This window comes from Mandrillus leucophaeus, unplaced genomic scaffold (assembly GCF_000951045.1).
Source record: "Mandrillus leucophaeus isolate KB7577 unplaced genomic scaffold, Mleu.le_1.0 Scaffold789, whole genome shotgun sequence".
NCBI classification, from domain to species: Eukaryota; Metazoa; Chordata; class Mammalia; order Primates; family Cercopithecidae; genus Mandrillus; species Mandrillus leucophaeus.
The window spans coordinates 358,983-375,255 of NW_012108574.1; the positions used below are offsets into that span (position 1 = coordinate 358,983).

General features: G+C 48.3%; 1 long non-coding RNA gene across 1 annotated transcript; it reads right to left on the minus strand.

Annotated features, from left to right (window-relative positions):
• Positions 1 to 211: 211 nt before the first annotated feature.
• LOC105529859 lies at positions 212 to 1,918 on the minus strand. Its single transcript, XR_001004574.1, has 3 exons — positions 1,818 to 1,918; positions 1,144 to 1,251; positions 212 to 540 (listed from the first exon to the last, which is right to left on the minus strand). It is a non-coding gene; the product is annotated as an uncharacterized LOC105529859 (long non-coding RNA).
• Between the last annotated feature and the right edge of the window lie 14,355 nt (positions 1,919 to 16,273).

The following is a 16,273-nucleotide window of genomic DNA, read 5'->3' on the forward strand; positions in this document are numbered from 1 at the left end:
AGAGCCAGCACCTGACTGCTGGGGGCTCCAGGATGCAGCAGGTCCAGGGTAGAGAACTGCAGACCCTGATGGAGAACTGTCATCCACTGGGGGACACAGAGTCCAGCAATGAGATTCCAGCTAAGTGTCACTGAACATTTGATGGGCTGATTACAAATTGCTCCTCTGGATTCATTAAAGTAGATTTCCCAAGAGAACCTGTCCACAGCAAAGAGTCACACCCAGCCAACCTTTAAGCTCCATTCTGATGTCAGGGGCTGGCTCCTCAGTTCTCTGCCTCCAGGCTCCTGGCAACTGGGCCCTTTCTTGCTTGGGGTGGCATGATTCACCTGGAGGCATTCGGCAGGGCTGCAGATGCACAGGCACTAGCTTCAGTGCCCCCAGGGCCATTCTCAGAAAGTGAACCTTGATTTTTTCTCCATCCATGGTGTGAGTATGGCATGAAATGCATGCACGGCTCCTCTCACATGATGAACAATCTCTGGGATTTCCAACCAAACTTCTCCTTTCTCTTTTGTCCTCCTCACTCACAGGCCCCATCTGCATGAGAAGAAAAGAAAAGAAAGGAGAAGAGAGGAGAGGAGAGGAGAGGAGAGGAGAGAAAGAAAAAGAAAAAACAAAAGTCAAACAAACAAGACATCACTCATTGCCCCCCGTCTACCCTCCCACCCCGCCCCACCCTACCCCACCTCACCCCATTTGCTCCCCATCCACTCAAACAATTGCCCTTGTCCAGGGAACAAGACAATTACTTCCAGACAAGATGTTGCCATTTACAAGGAGGTTTGGTGCAAAGCAATGGTTGGAGCTTCCATGGTAGACTTTTAGGACAATATGTAGGAGTATAATATTTTAGACATTGAATTATGTGAGGATCAAATAATTGAAAACTGGAATTTTTTTTTTCTTTTTGAGATGGAGTCCCACACTGTCACCCCGGCTGGAGGGCAGTGGCAGGATCTCCACTCACTGCAACGTCCACCTCCCAAGTTCAAGTGATTCTCATGCCTCAGCCTCCCAAGAAGCTGGGATTACAGGTGCCCACCACCATGTCCAGTTAATTTTTGTATTTTTAGTAGAGACAAGGCTTTATCATGTTGGTCAGGCTGGTCACGAACTCCTGACCTCAGGTGATCCACTCGCCTTGGCCTCCCAAACTGCTGGAATTACAGGCATGAGCCACCACGCCCGGCCAGAAGCTGGAAATTAATGAGTTCAATGCAGACTCCAAACTTCTTGAGGAGGCTGTGGCTGTTGAGTGGTGGGGAGGAAAAGAAGGGAAGGAGAAAGGAAACAAACACATATTGAGCACCTACTCGGTGCTTTCCCTGTGATGTCCCATGTAGGCTACTACCAAAGAGCGTAGGCATTATTTACACCTAGTTTCAAACCCTGGTCACTTGGATCCCATGGTCTTGTGTTCCCGAGTTCCAGAACCCAGTTGCTCCTGAGAAAGCCAAGCTTCGGAGAGCAGGGCTCTCACTCCCAACCAGACTCTCATGGCTTTCTCCGTTCACTACCAGGCCTCTACTCTGCTGCTCACCCACCTTGGTCTTCTCATCTGCCTTGGTGCCTACAATTACCCGATCACTGTTTCCTACCTTGGGGTCAGAATTGCCCTCCCACAGGTGCTCTGTGACCACACAGACATCCCTGTGAGGGCCACACTCAGCACCAAGCCCTCACGGAAAGGAACTTTTCAGGCAGGACGAGGTGGGGCACAGAAAGGAAAGGTGGGGCAGCGGTTTCTGTTGCAGGTCCTGGCCTGGCATGTCCCCAGCCCTCAGCCTTCCCTCTTCGGCAAGCTCACTGATTACCTGGAGTCCTCCTCCTCAAGTTCAGCGTCTGGGAGAAGACTCTTGGAGGTGGGTTTGTTTGGCCTAATTCACCAAGTACCCCTGGCTCCCTTGGTCTTGTCACCATGGAAACCCTGTGAGGTCACCAGCACCATTCAAATAAGAGAAAAAACGTTTCTCCCTCCCACAAAGTGAGCTCCTAGTTGACTCCAGTGGCTTCTATGGAGGAACAGGAGGGCAGGGCTCAGTCCAGGGAAAGACCTGGCCCAGCCCTCAGGGATGGGTTAACCCCTTGATGCCCAGATCATGGCTGCTCAGACACACGCCTTCCGCCTCCCTGAAGTTTCTCAGGCATCTGTGCCCAGGAAAAGTGAATCCTGCAGCTTTGTGTACACACCAAATAGCTTCATGCTGTACCTGGAAAGGTGGGGAAGGGGCTCCAGGCAATGCTACTGAACAAAAACTGCCTACTGGAGATTCAGGGAGCTGTTGGGAGGCAGGAAACTGGGGGAGAGAAGGGAGTTGGAGCTCTGGGTCCCTGCTCCAGACCCTTCTCCCTCTCAAGCAAAGGTGAGAGCAGGAGCTGCCAGGTACAGCCGGTACAAGAGCACAGGGTATTGATTGGGCTCTCCCCATGCCCATGCATTCTAAGGTTGGCTCAACTACTGAAGGCCCTTCACACACTCTTCCTCCATGCTGCCAGCATGCCTGGGACGCTTGCCCACAATGGAGAGGACTCAGCCCACCTTCTGCCTCCATTTGAGGCCAGCATGAGGGCCAACAGCCAGCTCCTCATCCACTTCTCTTCTCTAGCAGGCCACCCGGCTCTGGCCTATCCCTCCCAGGACCCAGAATGCCTCCCTGTGCTGCCCTCCTGGAGTCCACATTCCTCTCACTACCTCCAGGACTTTTCCCAGCACCCACTCCCACTGCACGTCTCCCCAACCATCCCCTCTGGCCAGCAGGTCTCCTCGCTATTCTAGGTCTAGAACATGCTGCTTCCTTTATTCACATTCCTAAGACAACCTCTCCCTCCCTTTGTATCTATTTTAATCCTGTATTACATTCCTTCACCATCATCTATGCACTTTCACCTTTCTATTTACACAACACCCCAGCACTACCATCAGCACCAGGCTTCCCATCAGCACCAACTCCACTCACCACTATGATGAACAACCACCATCCCCCTTCTATCACACTGCTCCTCTCCACCGTCACATCTTCTCACCATTGTCACCACCACCCCACAGTCAATTCCACACCACCATTTCTACCATCACCACCACTGTCATCAACACCATTCTCACCACCTTCATAATCACCATCACAACATGGCTGTCACCACAACCACCATTCCTACCACCCTCCTGTCAGTACCACCACCACCATCTCCCTCATCAGTGCTGAACTCACTTTTACCACCACAGTTACCATCACCATTCTTACCATCATCATAAGTCATCACCACCAACATTGTCACCACTACCACCACCATAACTGCCATCCTATTGTCAACACCAGCACCACCACCATCTCCATCATTGGCACAGCACTCACCATCAGAACCACTGTTAACCTGTTACCACCATTGTCCATACCCTCATCAATATCACACTGTCATGATCACACATTGCTATCATCATGACCATGCACTCATCACCACTACCATCATTTGGAGGGAAATAATGTGTTCCTTCATAAAATCAATCAAGCAATCAATTTCAAATTCTTCAAGAGAGGCCATAAAAGAACCTACATAGAGTGGAGCAGCTGGACCTCACAGCCCCCATTCTTGCTCCCTAGGATTCTGCATCCTTTGGATAATCTCACACTAATTGGCTATTGTTGCCACCAAACTGGCCCTAGGAGCTCTTTCTTTAACACCTCAAGACACAGCTGAGATAGAGATAGAGCATTCATAGTAAGTGGGACAATAATATTGAACAACAGATGAGAGTATAAACTGGCACGAACTTCCTGAAGGGTAGCTGGACAATACAAGAAAAATATTTGAAAAGTGCATTCTCGGACATCTTATGTCTAAGAAGTTAAGGCAATAATTAGATAAATTTGCAAAGATGATGTGTGGATGTTATAATAGCAATCATTGGAAACAGCCAAAATGTATAGCAAAAAAAAAAAAAAAAGAGAGAGAGATTGTTTGAAGAAACTATATGGATTAATATGCAGCCATTAAAACAGGGAATATAGATTTACCTATTGACATAAAAATATGCTGACTCTATATTGTTAATGAGCAAAAGCAGGTTTCATATCAGCATTTATAAAATTATCCTCTAGTTCTAAAACTGTAAATGTCTTCATGAAACAAGGTGAAAATATTTTCACACCTGGCATCAAAATTCTTCTTAGACGGAAAACTGTCTTTGGGGAAAAAAAAAAAAAAACTCTGGTCATCTGGATATACGGTGATTGCAAACCACTAAGCACGAGACAAGGAGAGGAATTCCTTTTGCTCCTGAGGAAGATGGAAGAGAAAGGTGAGATGATCAGAGGAGAAGGGAAAGCCAAAGAAGTTAGCATAGAGGAGATGGGGCAGATGCCAAGAAAAATGCCTGTTGAGGCCGAGGAGGGAGGATTGCTTTAGACCAAGAGTTCGAGACCAGCCTGGGAAACATAATGAGACCCCCTACAAAAAATTATATTTCTACAAAAAATATAAATAAATAATTAAAGTTGTTCATGTCACTACAGTATGAACCATTTCTTCTTCTCCCCCACACCAAAATTTCAGTCCAGTCTACTGGATGCTCAGAGTTTCTGAATGAAGGATTTTTCTGTGAGAATTGGAAAAGGGGCCAAGTTTCAGGTCTGATCCAACCCAAAGTGGTTCTTTCTGGTGGAAAAAAAAAATTAGGGATGACTTATATATTTGTTAGTTTTCTTTGTATCTTCTAATTTTCTAAAAGAAACAGAAAATAAAAATAGTAAATATCAGGGACCACAAATGGGGAATACATCATCAAGTCAGAGGGAAGTGAAGAATTTGGGCTACAAAATGTGGCCTATGTCCTCTCCCACAGACCCCAGGCTGTTTGCACACTGTGGGCACTGTCTTGATACCCAGCACCCAGAAGCATCTATCTAGATGTCTCAGCACTCTGAAGCATGATCCCAAGAGAGGAAAGTTCTGGAGAGACACAGGGAATCCCCGCTCCAATGCCTAAATGTAGCCCCACCTTGTCACTCTGATGAGAAGTTCAGAGGACCCACATCTTCCTGCACGGTGAACGACAGGAGGTGATCCCCCTTTTCAGGGGTGTCCTGCCACTCACAGGGACTTAGGCATGTAAGCCTTCACAAGATAGTGTCTTAAGATGACACCACAGCAATCCTAATAATCATATAAGAGGCACACACATAATCGCAGTGTGGTCGTTGGTTTTGGTACACCACCAGCACCATCATCATCACCATCGCCACCATCGCCATCATAACTGTAAGTGACCTTTTCATTCAAGCAGTGTACATCTGTCCAGTTCTGCCCACCTTCTGGGTCAGCTTGAGGGGGCCTGAAAGGACAAAAAGGAGAGGCCAGTAGAGGGGGAGTGCTCTTTCGTTCCCATCTCTCAACATGTCCCTGATATGCACAAAACCCTGTGAAGTTCATTCACTTGGTATTCAATGGAATAATGTAACTGGTAATGAATTTGTTTTGCATTCAGTTGGATAACACTGTTAGTTATGAATTTATAATTTGCAGAGGGATAAGGCTTTTTTTCTTCAAGGCGTCAGAGAAGCTGTTGCTTACAAACTTGTAATTCGCCGCTGCAAATCCGTCTGTAAATGACACTATTGCAAGCTGAAAATCTCCCAGGCACAAGGAATATAGCCTCAGAATTAAATTGTGTGTTTGACAAGAACCTGCTGTTCTTGTCCAGCCCTGGTCCCCTTGTCCCGCCCTTCCTCCTGAGTTCAGTCTCAGTCTTGCCGGCTTCCTTCCCAGTCAGTTCAGCCGCCACCACCCTCACTCCCCAGCAGTACGGCCTTGAGCCCTCTGCTCCTTTCCTTCCATATCCAGAGGGGTGTAAATAGCCCAGCCAAGGTCACATAGCTCTCTGGGGGAAAGTGCAGATGGGCTCAGCCAGCACCAGCATAACCCATATCTGTGGGATAAACACAGAACTCCATTGTCCATTTCTAACTCTCACTGGGCCTTTGTTTCCCCATCATTGATGGGACCGTGCTATGGTTTACATGTGTCCCCTAGAAAGCATGTCTTGGAAATTTAGTCCCCAATGCAACAGGGTTGGGAAATGGGGCCTAATGGGAGGTGTTTAGGTCATGAGGGCTCTGCCCGCATAAATGGATTCATGCTTATTATATAAGGGCTTGAGGCTTCAAGTTCAATCTCTCTTGGCCTCTTTCAACCTCTTGCTTTCCACCATGGGATGATGCAGCAACAAAGCCTCAACAGATACTGGCACCTTGGTATTGGACTTCCCAGCCTCCAGAACTGTGAAAAATAAGTTTCTTTTTAAAATACATTATCTAGTCTGTGGTATTCTGTTATAGCAACACAAAACAGACTAAGACAGACCCCAAACCTTTTAGAAGTATTTTCCCAGATTTGCCAACTAGCGCATGAATAGGAAGTGAGTTTGCCCAAGGAAGCCTTGAAAAGAGTGAGAAGTATCCCCTAACCAGGACTGAGCCCAGAGAATGGGGTAGGGAGCGTTGGGAGTCGGGGGAGGGAGATTGGTTCAAGAACCAAAAGGGCAGAATTGGGTGGGGGGGGAGGGGGACAGTGACTTGTGGACAACTTGGCACAGATTCTTACTTGGCACAGATTCTTTTTTTTTTTTTAGATGGAGTCTCGCTCTTGTCACCCAGGCTGGAGTGCGGTGGTGTGGTGCAATCTCGGCTCACTGCAACCTCCCACTCCCAGGTTCAAGGGTTCTCCTGCCTCAGCCTCCTGAGTAGCTGGGATTACAGGGGCCCACCACCACATTTGGATAATTTTTGTATTTTTAGTAGAGATGAGTTTCACCATCTTGGCCAGGCTGGTCTTAAACTCCTGACCTCAGATGATCCATCCGCCTTGGCCTCCCAGAGTGCTGGGATTACAGGCATGAGCCACTGCACCCAGCCTTGGCACAGATTCTATATGGAGCTGAACTTCTGTGCCTCAATCTTTTCTAGCATCCTGTATTTTATGCTTTTTGTCTTATTTCCTGTGTGCTTCCCTCCATTATTCACTGATTTGTTCTTTTTTTTAGTAAAAGTTACTTCCAAAGAGTTAACTTTGAATGAAAATTCAAAGAAAACACAATCCATAGCTGGGCTAAGGAATAAGATTGGTGCTTGGTAGGAAGTCAGACCTGGAAACAAATCTTGGGGACTCATCACCAGAGAGTCCATCAACAAGCATTCATAGTTCTCCATCCCCAGCACACTCCAGACGCACAGCTAAAAGTGAGGGACACAAGAATAAACAAGACAGCATGGGCTCTGCTTTAGAAGCTTACGGCTTAGTGGGGAAGACGGGCCATTGAACACACAGCTACAATAAAGTGTGATTACTGTTTTGATAAGAAGAATCTGTGTGTGGTGGTGCCCCATGGCAGAGGCACGAAAACTAGTCTAAAAGGGTTTAAGATGAGACCTGCTGCTAATGAGCTGTGCGACCTCAAGCAAGTTGTTTAACTACCCTGAACTTCATCAGCTGTATTCATTGAGCAACTGTATTGTAGTCACTTCGTATTGGAGTCACTTCAAGGGATATACATTCTAGCAGGGAATGCAAGTGTTAAGCCATGACAAATAATGGGTAGGAGGACATCTCCCTGGGGGATGGCTTTCTGGAGGCTTGAAATTTAAGTCAAGTCTTCGAGGGTGAGTGGAAGTTAGCTAGGTGAAGAAGGAGCAAGAGTGCCCCAGGCAGAGGAAACAGCATATGGAAAAAAAAAAAAAGAGTTAAGAGGTAAAAAATGTGCACATCCAAGGCACTGAAGGCAGGCTGGAGTGACTGAAGGGCAGACAGCAATGACAGTGAGGAGAGAGGGGCACAGGAGAGAGCCACAGGAGCCAGCCCTCAGGGCCTTGTGAACATAGTGAGAACTTGGGGCTTGGAAGATGTGAAATCATGAGAGGTTTGGAGCAGGAGAATGGTATGTTAGACTGTCACACTCCTATGAGAAGAATATATGGAAGAGGACCGGAGAGCACATGGTGGGGGCTGGGGGTTTCATTGCCTGGTTGAAATGCAGGTGCCTCAGACAAAGGTGGTGGCAGCAGAGAACTGAGACAGGAGGGATCTTCTGGAGGAGAATTAGCAAATGGAAGTGGATTTGAGGCAGGAGAGAGGGGAGGAAGGTATAAAGGAAGACTCACAGAGTTCTGGTAAGAGTGACTGAGGTAGGGAATATGGGAAAGAAGAGTGTCTTAGTCCATTTCTGTTGCTACAACAAAATACCTTAGCCTGGGTAATTTATAAACAAAAGAAATTAATTGCTCACGGTTCTGGAGGCTGGAAATTCAAGATCAAGATGCCAGCAGATTCAGTGTCTAGTGAGGGCCTGTTCCCCACAGATGGTACCTTCTGCATCCTCACGTGCTGAAAGGGGCAAGGCAGCTCCCAAGGGCACTAATCCCATTTGTGAGGGTGGAGCCCTCACGATTTAATCACTTCCCAAAGGCCCCATCTCTTAATACTATTACACTGGGGATTAGGTCCCAACACATGAATATTTGAGAGACACCACATTTAGACCATAGCAAAGAGTTTATCCTGAGGTCAGTTTTGAATCTGAGCTTCTCAGAAGACATGAAGACGGATCCATGAGTCTGGAATTGGAGAATCTGAGCTGGAGATGTGGATTTGGGATTCGTGGCCATATTGGTAGTAACTGCAATCAGCAGAGAACGATATACAACTGAGGAGGCAGAGAGAGACATGAGAAAGCAAAGGACCCAGAACTGAGCCTTGAGCAACTCCAGCATCCAAAGTCGGGCAGTGTGGAAAGTGGGCAGAGGAAGCTGAGAGCCAGCCGTGAACATGCAGCCTGCAGAAATCCAGGAAGGCTGGGCATCCCTGAGGCCAAGAGAGGACAGGCGGCTGACTGTCCAAATGCGGTGAGAAGACAAGTCAGATCAGGGCTCAAACGTGTCCTGTGGATTGAGCATCTTAGAGGTCACGGGTGTGTTTAGCATTTAAAGACTTTTCAGGGGAGTGGTGGAGGCGGATGCCAGATTGCAAGGAAGAGGGATGAGTGAGAGCCAGGGAAGGAGAGGCAGGGAATGGGGACAACTCTTGGCGTGAGTTTGGCTGTGGAAAGAGGAAAGACGAGACAGTACTTGGAGAGGGAAGTGGGATCCTACTTGTAAGATGAAAGAATTTAGAGAGCCAGTTTAAATGCTGATGGGAAGGAACCAGGAGAGACAGAGAGAGAGAGAGAGAGTAAGTGAGAGAGAGATATTTAAGGATAAGAGAATGGGGAGTAGGGTAATGGGCAGCCTAAATTCCCCAGAAGGCAGGCAGAAATGATAACAGCATACTTCTTCCATGCTGTGGCAGGCTAACTGAAGATTCTTTGGAAGTACTCTGCAGAATATTGTCTTCCCATAATGCCCCGACATCCCATTTTCAGAAGAAGCAGCCGAGGCACAGAGAGGGCATATGCTTGGTCTAAGTCACACAGCAGGGCTTTGCATACAGGTCTTCCCTGGAGAAAGTGATGTTGGAGTGTTAAAGGTCTGGGGAAGGCCATTAAGGTTCAGGGTACTTGTTGAGGGGACTTCTGAGCTATGTGCCATGCCCCTTCCTTCCAGTTTTTTCCATCTTAGGGTCATCTTTAAAATAGTGCGTTTAACAACGATGCAAAATAAATAATTATTTGAGAGAGTCATTCAATATTTACAAAACATACCTTGGGAACTGACTTTGACTGGCTCTACTGGATGTCAAGGGCATGGAGGTGCTCTCCAGCAGCATGTGATCTGTGGAAGAGACCTGGATTCACCATGGCAAGGAAGTGTGGCAAGCACTGTACTTGTGGTGGACGAGGGCTCTGGGGTGGTGCAGAGGAGGGATCTCACACACTGGAAGAATATTTCAGGAGGGTCTAGGAGTTGGTCTCAAGAAGAGAGAGGAGAGAAGCATTCCAGGCAAAGAGGAGAGCAGGTTAAGGCGGTAGCGAGGAAAAAGCTGAAAGCAGCTCAGCATGGCAGAGGCACAGAGAGCGAGAGGCAATAAAAAGAGATGAGGTTGGAAAGCTAGACAAGGGCAGGTTCCTGGAAAGATGTGGACTCCAAACTAGGGAGACTGGACTTCCTCATAGAGACAGAGAGCTGTGGATGATCCTAAGTGGGTAGATCAGAAGGCTGGTACCAGCAACAGCAACAGCAGACTTTATAGAGTAAGTGTGAATGTTAGCAGATCCATCAGGAGGCTGCTGGCTAATACAGGGGCTCATGGGTGCAATCAAGAGCCTGGCTATCAACAGGGAGACAAAGTGGGTGGAAGCAACAGGACTTAGTAACTGAAGAAATGTGGAAGAGCTCTGGCTCTAGGGTGGCTCTAACTCTGGCTCTGGCTCTAGTGCTATCACAAGTTTGTGGCGTGCATGGAGGGGTGGAGAGCGTTGACATTCTCTGAAATTAGGTAGACAAAAGGGGATACATTTGGAGGAAAGGTAATGGGTTCCAACTTGGTCATGCTGAGTTTGAGGTGCCTGCAAGACAACCTCATGGAAATGTCCAGTAGGCAAGTGGCAATATGATCTGAAGCTTTGGAAAGGTCTCCTCTGGAGACAGTGAATTAGAAGTCAAAAAATTTTGGGAGGTGTGGAAGAGCTCCCTTAGGGAAGGTGTATAGAGTGAGAAGAGAGTCTAGACGAGAATCCTGAGGACTCAGCATTTTTTTGTTTTTTTTAAGACGGAGTCTCACTCTGTTGCCAGGCTGGAGTTCAGTGGTGCAATCTCGGCTCACTGCAACCTCCAACTTCCAGGTTCAAGTGATTCTCCTGCCTCAGCCTCCTGAGTAGCTGGGACTACAGGCATGCACCACCACACCCAGCTAATTTTTTGTATTTTTAGTAGAGACGGGGTTTCACCACGTTGGCCAGGCTGGTCTCGATCTCTTGACCTCATGATCCACCCCGCTCAGCCTCCCAAAGTGCTGGGATTAAAGCCATGAGCCACCATGCCCAGCCCTGAGGACTCAACTTTTAAGGGGCCAGAGAAAGAAGATAAACGCTTGAAGCCAACTGAGAAGCAGCAGCCAGAGAGGCAGTAAGGCAATCAGGAAAGAAAGGAGACATGAGGCCACACAGGAGAGGGGACCCGGAAGTAAGACAAGCTCAGCAGGGTCAGGTCCCACAAGGTCACTGCCTTGGATAAGGGAAGAAAAGTGTCTGCTTGTCTTAGCAAGGATAATGTCCTGCACAGTGAGGGTTATTCCAGCAATGCAGTGACAGCAGGCACGGGTTACAAGGTTTGAAGAGTGAGTGGGAAGTGAGGAAGTGGAAGGAGTCAGTGTAGAAAACTCTTGAGAAACTTGACTCAGCTGGGGAGATTATTGTGGGCAGCAAGATGACAGAAATGTCCTCAGACATGGCTTTCCCAGTGTGAACCCGACCACTGTCCAGCCACAGAAGGAGATACGTCACCGTGTCATTCTGAAATGGCCTTTCCTTGGCGATTCAGATATGATTCTGTATAACTCCTTTATTTGGGGACTTTCTCATGAAAAGTTTGCCTCTGATGCTATCCACTTATCCCAACCTTTGTGTTTAGAAAATTTCCCTAAGCCCCCAATAGTAATAATAATAGGTAATATTTATCAAACGCCTACTAAGCTCTGTGCTGAACATGATACATGGACTGTTTTATTTAGTCCTCAAGACAGCTACCAGGAAGGTATTTACAGACGGGGAAACAGGTTTGGGAAGATTAAATGAGTCACATGGTTAATGGAAAAGCTGGCATTGAAGCCCTATCATTCCAACTCTACTGCCTACTCTTAGCCTCTCTACTGTCTCTATTATCTGTTTGAAGCCCAAACATGCCCACTGTCACCCTGGCACTGCTTCTCTGGTGCCAGGATCCATTGCTTCTGAGAATCCAGCTTGCAGATTGAATCCTCGTTCTCTCCTGAGCTGCATGCCAATCTCAGTCCTGCGCTATTAGAGAGAGTAGATTGCAGACTAAATAAAAACAGTTACCATTGCTTACCATTCTTCCAACTCCTGCTCCCTCACCCCCACACCCCAAGCACTGGGCTTGGTGCTTTTTGCTCCTTATCTCATTCCATCCTCAAAGCAACCCTAGGCAGTCACTATTTCTTTGCCTATTTTATAGACAAAGGATCTCAAGTTCAGAGAGGGCAAGTAACTTGCCTGAGATCACACAGCTAGCAAATGGCAAAGCTGGGGCCCAAATCCAAGTTAGCCTGATGCAATAATCTCCCAAATGCCCCCACTTCCCCTCCATGGCCACAGGGCAGCAGGTCCCAACCCTTTGGCTTCAGGATGTGGAGACATCTAATCCCATCTGGGAACCCAATTACTCAGTCAATCATTTAGTCAGCTCATTTAGTATTTCCTGAGTGCATCTGTCAGGCTCCGATTGGTTACACAAGACAGAGACCCCACCAAACGAGCTGGAGCAATATGAGGAATTGATTGGCTCTGATAGATGGGTAGGATGTTGTTGCAGCTCACAGGACTGAAAGAACTGCAGGGGTGAAGGCCATGAGAACCAAAATTGGGACTCAGTGCTGCTAGCATGCTCTCTAAATTCCTCTCCTCTCTGCTGCCTTGCTCAGCTTTCTAGATTGAGTGGGAAAGATGGCTTGTCAGCAGGTTTGGGCCAAAGCATACAGTTTTGCACCCCACTAGGAAGAGGGGTTCTTCCTCCCAGCATCCACATATCAATCCCAGGGAGAGAATCTGATTGGTCCTGCTTAGGTTATGTGCCCACCCCTTGGACCAATCACTGTTGCTGGAGGATGGGGTTCCATGGTTGGAACTGGGTCACATGTCTACTTAGTGGCAGAGGGATAGGGATGGGTGGGAGTAGTGGGCACTTTAACTGACAACCCACTAGGATTATGTGATGACAGCAGGGGGTTTCCCCAAGAAAAGGAATGCTAGAACTGGATGGTGGAAAACAGGCAGAGAGGCAAAAATCACTGTCTACTGTCTACTTCAGTGGTCCGTGTGAGAGATGGGCAGACACACACAGACACATCATGAGGAGTTCACAGACTCACAAGGAAATAAGGCTTACAGACATGAAGCCATGAATAAGAGCTGATAGCAGCAGTTACCATTTATGGAGCACCTACCAGGTGCCAGGCACTGGGCCAAGTACTTCCACATGCATTATTTTATTCCATGCTCACAATGACCCTGGAAAATAGATACTATTATTGTCCTGATTTTTCTGAATCAGAGAGACAGTGAAATACATCCCCCCGACTCTTTTTTTGACAAGAGACCCAATTCAAGAAAAAATTAAAATGTTTATGGGCTCCCATCCTTGCTCAGAGATGTTAAGTGACTTGCTCAAGGTCACACAGCTAGCACAGTAAATCTATGCCCTGGGAAGCATTTGGTTAAGGGCAAAAAAAAAAGTGCTTCCATTTCTTTCTGTAGACTAAAGCACTAGAGAAGGCTGCCTAGAGGGTGGGGGTTGGGGGTGAATAAGCAGAGATCTAAAGGATGGGACATCTAGGCAGGTGGCCAGGGAGGTTGGGTGGAAGAAAGGATGAATCAATCCCCAAACACTAAGGAAGGCAGGACTGAGCACCACCCAGATACTGTCTATTCGCTCTCGCCTGCGGCAGCTCTTTGGAGATTTACAATCAGAGACCCCTTCTCCTGAATCTCCTCTTCTCTAACCTGCCCTGACCAGCCCTACCATCCTTCATAGAATATATACACCAGTCGCCTCCCCTTTTCTACCTGGCTGTCCTCCTATGGACACAGCCAAGGAATTGAGGTGCTAGGCATGGTTTGATCCACACAAATGACAGAAGAAATGTTACCTCCCTTTTTCAAAACACTGTGCTTCTATTAATGAGACCCGAGATCAATTATGTATTAAGCAGTCACAGTCCACCCTCTCCAGTCAAGCTCACTGTCTCCTAACCATGCCAGTTCAAACACGACTGCCTCATCCCAAATGAGGGCAGATGATTCCCTGGACCTAAGACTAGAAACATTTTTTTCAGCCTCAGCCCATTTTTGGTCTCAGCTGTTCCTTAGCATCACTTCTTCCACAAAAGTGATTGGTGAGCCTGTGTGATTCCACTTATAGGAGGCACCTAGAGTAGTCAGAATCACAGAGACAGAAGGTAGAATGGTGGTTGCCAGGGACTGATGGGGGGAGGGGTGATGGAGAGTCACTGTGAGATGGAATAAGATAATGCGTGTGGAAGTACTTGGCCCAGTGCCTGGTGCCTGGTAGGTGCTCCATAGAGAGTGGCTGCTATCAGCTCTTAATCACAGAGTTTCAGTTTGGCATGATCAAAAGGTTCTGGAGATGGGTGGTGGTGATGGTTGCACAACAATGTGAATGTACTTAGTGCCACTGAATTATGTACTTACGAATGGTTAAGATGGTAGATTTTATGTTACGTGTATTTTGCTACAATTTTTTTTTAAGTGATTGGTGGGCCCTCTGGATCCACCCCCTCAGGAGAACCTCTCCCCAACCCAGGGCAGCCGGATTCCCACCCTCACAGCTTCTGGTTCTCCAAAGGCAACCCCTGGGCTGAATCTCAAGGAAGTAGGAGTCAGTTTCTCCAGCAGCCCCCTGTGAATACACCTCTGAGATAACTCAGAGACCAAGGAACATCATTAGCACCCACAATACCATCACTGTCTGGAATTCAAGCCCCCCACGGGCCAGCCTCAAACCACCATCTAGCCCCAGCTTCCTTGACCCCTCCTCTGCCTCTAGTTCAAGATCTCTACTTCCTTGTCACTTGAATTTTTGAAAATGTCATCTGTACTCACTCCTGTTCCTTACTGTTGGGCACATAGTCCTCGATGCCCAACAGTTTGGTTCCTGTCACCTTCTACCCGCCAAAACCAATTGCCTCTGCCATGTCACCAGTGGTCTCCTGAGTACCAAGACAAATACACACTTTCTGTTCCTTCTCTCACAGCCACTCCCTGCTGCCTTCGACACTGATGAGTACTTGCTTCTCCCAAACTCCTCCTACTGGAGCTACATAGCTCTCCACTTTCTGGTCCTTCTCCTATCTTCCTAACCACTCCTTCTCCCTCTCACTCATGGGCTCTTTTCCGAGGTTCCAGCCAGGAACCACTGCTTTTGTTACTTCTACACAGTGTCCCTGTTCATCTCACCCCCTCTAATGATGGTTCAAAAAAATAAACACAAAGTTACTCTCAAGCCCCAGCCTCTCTCATGAGCATAGATTAATAGACTCCACTGTCTTCTGGCCAGCCTTGTAACAGCCTCCTAACTGCTCTGTCTCGGTGGCACCTCCTCAAACCCACCCACAATGCCCCAGAGGGATTTCCTGAGAAGGCAGGCAGGCCCAGGTTCCTCCCCATATCATAGCTCCCTCTGCCCCTGGATAAAATCTAAGCTCCTAACCATGGTCCCTGAGTCTCTCTGTGGTCTGCAGTCAAAATGGTATCTAAAAGGCCACAGTTGACTTAAACTCCCCTCCTCCCATTTCTGCTCCTGAGCCTGTGCTCCCACCCTCCTCCTTGCCTGGAATGCTGATCCTCACCCCCCCCACACTGACAGTCACTCCTACTCCTCCTTTGAGATTCAGCTGGGGGGTTGCCTACCTGGCAGAATCTGCCAGGCCCTGGCCTGAACTGCACCCCCCTACCCACGTTTCCCTACCCCCTGTTAACATTGCTTCCAGAATTTGCCTCTGTTGTGACTCAGGAGTGCCCCCGAGCCAGTGAGCTTCCTGAAATGCCCCGGTGGCCCCGGAGCCTAGCATCGAACCTGATGCACAGAAGGTCTCTAATACATGAGTCAATGGCTGAATAGCTGAAGGAAACGATGGGTGTCCAAGACAGCCTCCAACCCCCAGCCCTGCCGACCCAGAGCTTGGCACAGAGTCGGTGCTCAGGAAAGATTGGCAGTATTCTATTTTCTGAATTAACGTGATTTCAGGCAAGGTCGGGGGTGGGTTATGTGGGGGGTAGAAGGGAGGGTCTGGATGCAGGAAATGTGGCCAAAAGGGAAGCTTGGGGACAGCGCAGTAGGGGAGGGGGGCAATAGGGGTGTCTGGAGAGGTGGGAAAGGAATAAAGTACCCAGAACGCTGCCCCTCCGTGCCTCAGGTCAGCCGGCGTGAGGTCCAGTCAGTCCGCCTCCAGCCCCGCCAGCGAGACCCTTCCCCCTCGCCCGGGTAGCAAGACCCCCCAGCCCGGCTCGCGCGCTTGGCCCTCGGGGTTAGGAGGCGTGTGTGTCGCTTTAAAAGCTCCCTCCCAGCGCGGCGGGCCGGCCCCTTCCCTGACA